We start from the raw sequence: 6,505 nt of genomic DNA on the forward strand, positions 1-6,505 counted from the left end.
GGGGTGTCACAGAGGAAGAATGGAGCGCGAGGGATGGGGGTGGGGGGTGGTTCAGAGTCCAGGCCAGCCAGCAGGACATCCTGTTTGAGGCTCCAAATACCATTTCCTCCAATAAAAGGGGGGAGACCTTCGAAATAATCTCACACAGAAGAGACACAGAGACATTGATTGTCACCTTGGCACGAGGCCAAGGCTGGAGAGAAAGGCTCCCCTCCCACCAAGCCTCTGGACGGCAGTCAAAAAGCACCTCGAGGAAGTCATTAAAGCTCAAGGTTGATAAAAAGTCTCTCCTTCCTCCCTCATCTCACCTCACTGCACCGTCTGAAGACACGCTGCTCTCTTTGGTTTAGTTATTACACAGAAGCAGGTGTAACAGGATGGAGATCTTAATAAATATGGAAAATTACATTTACAGTACCTCCTGCTCTTAATTGTCTTGATGTATTGTTGACAAGTATTAGGTAATATCCTAAATGTCTTGCTCAACTTACCAACCAGCAACTTACCGATACTCTGGACTCAAGCCACTACTTTTTTTACATTTTCAGAAAAACAGACAGACTCCAGTTTTCTGTTACTGGGTGGTTACCTTAGCAACCTTGAAGTTTTTAGCAACCCCTTTGTAAACCTCTCCAGCCATGTCATGTAACCATGCAAGCATCCAAATACCAATGCTTAGCCATAGACTGTAAATAAAGACAGGCATAGCCTCTGTGATGTCACCCACAGGTTTGTGAAACTCAGAGTGAGCTGCTCCACTGTCACCATCTTGGTGGGATCTGGCACCACCCCTAAATCCCAGCTAATCCAAATATGGACAAAGAGATGGGGCATGTGTGGAGCTGAGACTTTGATGCATGCTGGTTTAATAACTGTGGCAAGCATAGCTCCCGTTAGCATCGTTAGCACAGCTGTGTGTCTTCCCCAAAGCCTAACCCAAGGGTAATGCACTTGCTGGCAAATTAGCCGGTTAAGATAAGTTAACAGACCAGATACATGCTAATAAGTGCTAACACAAACCAACAACAGTCAGATTATCTGTCTGATATTTACATGAGGAATTCTCCAAAAGGCTTCAACACCACAAAGACAGAGAAGCCACGTTCACTGACCTGAAATAGCTGAGGCGACACCAACCAGCTAGCTGCTGGACACCGCATGGCTAACCAGCTGTAACGGCACCCACCTGTCACTCAAAGAGGACATGCCCTCAATTCTACGTAACTTTCAGCCTTAATGAAACGTGTCATGAACACGTGAGTTATATAAACAGGTGTCATGAAGGAGGAAATTAGCTCTAGAGACCAAAACTGTTTTTGTACCAGGCTGTAAACATGTTTATTCCTGCTGTAAAGTTGGACATTTTAACATGGGAGTCTATGAGGACTGACTCACTGTCGGAGCCAGACTCTAGTGGTCGTTAGAGGAACTGCATGTCTTGGTGCTTTAGTGTCGGCTTTATTTTGGTGGCAGTTTATGACATTCCTCAAAATAAAAAAAAGTGAAACCCAAATTGTAATAACCAGAAGTTGTGTCAGACAGTGAACACACATGTACATTTTCTCTACAAGATTTATCCTAGTTCTGTTTCATTTTTGATAAATATCAAAGCTAGCCTCTATATTCTAATGAAATTTAGATTCCTTTCATTTCATTTTTTACTTTGTAAACCGCTTTGAACCTTAGAAGTCGGCACAGCCTCGACCTTTGGGGCCGGAATTCAAAGCCAACCGGGCTCTTAACATGTTAACAAAAATAAACAGTACAGCCTGGTACAAAAAAATGTTTTTGTCTCTAGAGCTAATTTCCTCCTTCAGGACAACTGTTTATACAACTCACCTGTTTACATTTGATTAAGGCTTAAAGTTATGGAGGATTGAGGGCGTGGCCTCTTTGAGTGACAGGTGGGTGAGTGTATACTTTACTTACAGTCTGTGGTATTTATACTATGGGCCCATCATCTTCTCCTGTAATACGAAAATAGAATTGCGTCTATGAGCGACAAAGTCATACTCTGTTATCCATGTTGGTCTTCTTTCATTGACAAACCAAGTTTTTTCTGTTTCTCTTATTTTAGGGACAAACCCCTAAAATAAGAGAAACAGAAAACTACAGATTTCCCACTGTTTTCTTTTCACTGTGAATCATCATAAACACTTCTTGTTCACTTGGAGGGAAAAAATGACATTTCTTTATGTCTAATGTTTAATTCAGGTATGTTTAGTGAGGGGAGCTGAATAATACTTACTTTATCAATACATATAAATAAGGTGTGAAATTCGGACGATCCAGATCATCTAAATCAACTCCTTTGCAGTGTTTATTCATATTTACCTTCGCAGCTCGATGCTGTCTCCTCCAGGGGGAAGCTGACAGCAAAATGAAGACCACCAAAGCATGAGCGGCCTCTGTTTGCAAAGGGATTTCAGCCCCCTGACCACTCAGCCATTGTCATCAAATTTGCACAGAGCTGCAATAATTCAAAGACACTTATCATATGCTTTTAGCTTGCTTGTGTCCCCCGTTTCCCCCTGTGGCCAATTGTGTTGACCTTCCTGTCAGCTCCCCTGTGGAATTCTGGGTGGCGAGCAGCTCTGCCTCCTCCCTCTAACCCCCCACTCACAGAATGCATACAAATGAGCCTTTCCAAAATCAGATCAAGTTATGTAAAGAACAAAAGCAAGCAGACTTCAAAGGGGACGGACGACCAAGGATGCAGCATGCAGAGGCTTCAGCAGCTCTCTCAGCCGGCCCAGTCCTCAGACACTGTGGTGGATTTGATTATTGTTTTTAACTCCTCTCCTCCCCCTGGCTCCCCGAGACCCCCTGCACCACCAAAATGGGTCCAGCCTTTTGGAGCGAATCCCAATCCCAAACCTGGTCTTTGATTTTGGGGGGCTTGGCACTGCTCCTTCTCCCCCTGCTTTGTTCCTCTTGATGGATCTAGGCAGGCTGGCGAACCATGACCCTAGCCAGCCCACCCCGTCTGTGTGAGTACACACACACACACACACACACATATACACACACACACATTCATACACACACACACATACAGACAATGCCAAGCTGCCACAGAACGCAACAGGAAAGGAGGGGAAAATGGAGTAAGAAAAAAACTCACAAATGTGCTGTAAGCGTCTGTGAATCAAAGTCTCATCCCTGACAGAGATTGCAGGCGCGGTGAGTGTCGTTGCTGCTTTCATTGTGTCTGTTCTGATAAGTTAGCCATGTGTGATGGGCGAGGAGGAGAGTCTGGACTGCCGCCTATTCAGCAGCTCTGAACCACCTGCCACCAGATGGACCAAAGTGTGAACTTGAACAAGGAAGAGGGAAAAAAACACTTCAATTCCCAGCCCTCCCTGTGGCCGCCTCATTTTCTCTCTAACTGCGTTATCAAACCTGCCGTTCTATTTGCTTTGTGGTGCGCTCAGTGTTGAGTTGACAAGTGTTTACAGTTGCTCGCTGCAGAATATTTCATGCTGGGAACTTTTTGTTTGCTGAGGGCAAAAACAAAGCAGCTGCTCAACAGGAAATCACTGAGATATCTGGCAATCACTCTCAGTCTCTAGCATTTATTTAGTGCTTAATTGCTGCTCTCACACTGATGCATACTTCACTTCTACATTCATAAAACTCTGTACAACATAGCTCACATATTCATTCAAATTTTTCATGACTTGGGACCTTTTTCTGTAATTTTGGTCATTATTTCTATCAGCACTGCTCACCATGGTAACATCGCTGTAGAGAAGTTCAATCAGGCAACAAACACAAGCAGTCAGACAAACAGACAGAAACAAGTCAACATTCTAGCCAAATTATCTAAACCAGTGGTTCCCAATCTCTTCCAGGTCATGACCCACTTGAAAATCTCACAAATGTCGGCAGCCCACATCCGACCCCGTAACAATATGGAGGACAAATAATACCTTCTCTTATAACTTTTGATCTGAATGATAACGATGGAACATTCAGGACTGAACTGAAGCAGGAGAAGATCAGTTTTTCCTCTTTTCTCTGACGGAGGACAGATCACTTGTTGATTCACCATGTGTCTCTGACTGTCTCTCCTTGTTGCTAACAGCTAGTCCGTTTAGATTCTCCAGTCTTTACCATGGATGTGATCTTTTAACACACAATCAGACTGAGATAGTAAACAAGTACACACTGTGGTCCGGCACCGACAACACAAAAGTTCATTGGCTGATCACAGTGATAGGACTTAAAATGAAAAAAAAAAGCAATGAAAGTAGTTTTTAAAAACATTATTCATAATTTTATTTTATTTTATTTATAATTACATCTTTTCACCAAAATTGTGCTGTTTTGCAAATGATTTGTTGACCTCTTTGCAACACCTTCACAGCCCACAGGTTGGGAACCACTGATCTAAACCACCTTCAAGCCTAGAGGTGGTTCTGTAAACTATGGTTAATGTAAACAACAGACTGAGCCCTTGTTTCCTCTTCCAAATAGTTTTAACTGTTGGTTCGCAACAACCTCTCTGAGTGTCACGTTTAAAAATATTTTATCTAGACCCGAACAATGAAGATTTATTATTAACTGATTTGTTTAAGAATTTAATTATTAAGAGATGAAGTGAAAGGTGCGAACAATCGTAAAAAAAATGTAAATAATAAAAATAAACTATAAATAATATTTGGGGACTTACAAGAGACAGATTAAAATCATACGAAACCAGGGGTATGGCCCTTTAAGGTCAAGGTCTGAGTTACATCTAACAACATACAGTACATCTTGCTCTTCCTACCAATGATGTAACTGACTGTAACCATTAATACAGTGTGTACTTTATTAGTAAACCCGTACTGTATGTGTAGACGTCAGACCTGCCACAAGACAAGTGATTTCAGAGAGAGAGGAAGAGAGCAGTGGTCTTCCTCACAGTAAATTCCTCATCTAACCTGTGATGAAATATTATTATGAGCTCTGTAAGACCAAATAAATACTAAATCCATGCAGTGGGGCCATATGTGCTAATGGCTTCCAGAGAGCACCGGAGACCCTGTCCAGCCTGAAGGTAGGTAGGTGAACGCTGCAGCTTCACTTCCTGCACTTTAATTAGAACCAAATGACCCCCCCCCCCCCCCCCCCCCCCCGGTCTACTCTTAATTGACTTAATGGTTGACTGGTGCCCTGCCTGGCTAGAGCTGGAGGGAAAGCCTCATTAGCACTTTGCTTTTCACCAGGCCTACAAAACAAATCATCAATAGCTAAGCAGACAAATGTGCTTGTTAAAGACTCTAAAGGTTAATTATGGATCAGCCAACCATATTTTGAAGTTCATTACCCCCATTTTGACTCGTGAAGAGGCTTTTGAACCGCGTTTGTCCTGATGCAGAGGCTTGATACTTTGTCCACATCGGTCTGGATGCATTGGTGTATGACTCCAAATGCAACCAAAATAAGCAAAAAAGGAAAAGAAATTATAACTAAACTTTATTAAAATACAGTGCATGATTTGTTAAGTGCCCACCAAATCTTCCTCCCAGCCTTTTGTTGATCCTAGGAGTTTTTTTTCCCATAGAAACTCAACTGTGAACTGTGCTGGATTTCAAATCCTCACATCTGGATGGAACACGAAGATGTTTAACTGTGGTTAATATCGTTATTCCCTTCTTTTCTGTCACCTGTCTTCTCTCCATCTTTGAATAAAACAAAACTGCCCAAAGTAAGGGGAGACAGGGGGTGGTTGTAACATTGGTCAGTTGTAACACTTCCAATTTCTCCAATCAGGAACAAGTTAGGAACCACCTGATTCACTCTATACCTGCTCAGTTTGGTCCTTATTCCACATGTGAGGAAGTAGCTTGCTGTGGCAGACAGTCTATTTTAGAAGGAAAAAACTCATTTTGAGTTTTTTTTTGTTTTGTTTTTAAACAACAATTATGCTAAGTGTTGAATAAAAAGCTTCAATATCAAGTTTTAGTCATAATCCTTTTGTCATAATGTCACATTTCACCCCAGGATATACTACATTAACCTGGACATTTCACTTCTTGTGCTTGAGACTAAACCACAGACATGTTCTGTTTGTCTTGCAGAGATAACACCTACACCATTGAACAGTAGAGACATGGAACTAGGGTGTTTCACACTTTGAACACATTGGCTTAAAAGATACAGACAGAAATGTTAAAAATGTTACAACCATCCCCGGTCTCCCCCACACACCTGGAATCAAGACATTGTTAGCATAGCTTAGCATAAACACTGGAAGGCGGGGGATGAGCTAGCCTGGCTTTGTCCAAAGTTCAAAAATACATCTACCAACATCTCTAAAGCTCACTGGTTGGTGAGTCTACAACCATGCTACCATTTGTGTGAGGCTGTAGCTAAATTCTTGTGTCTTCAACTGAGCATGCGCAGAATGAGTGTCATCACTCTCATCACAGCATGTTTCTGATTGGAGGAATAAGATTTGTTGCAACCATCCCCAGTCTCCTTTATAATATGTACCATTCCGTGTGTTAACATGCTA

Source organism: Seriola lalandi, unplaced genomic scaffold (genome assembly GCF_002814215.2).
Source record: "Seriola lalandi dorsalis isolate HSWRI2012SDOR001 ecotype SW California unplaced genomic scaffold, Sedor1 jcf7180002054694, whole genome shotgun sequence".
In the NCBI taxonomy this organism is placed as follows: domain Eukaryota; kingdom Metazoa; phylum Chordata; class Actinopteri; order Carangiformes; family Carangidae; genus Seriola; species Seriola lalandi.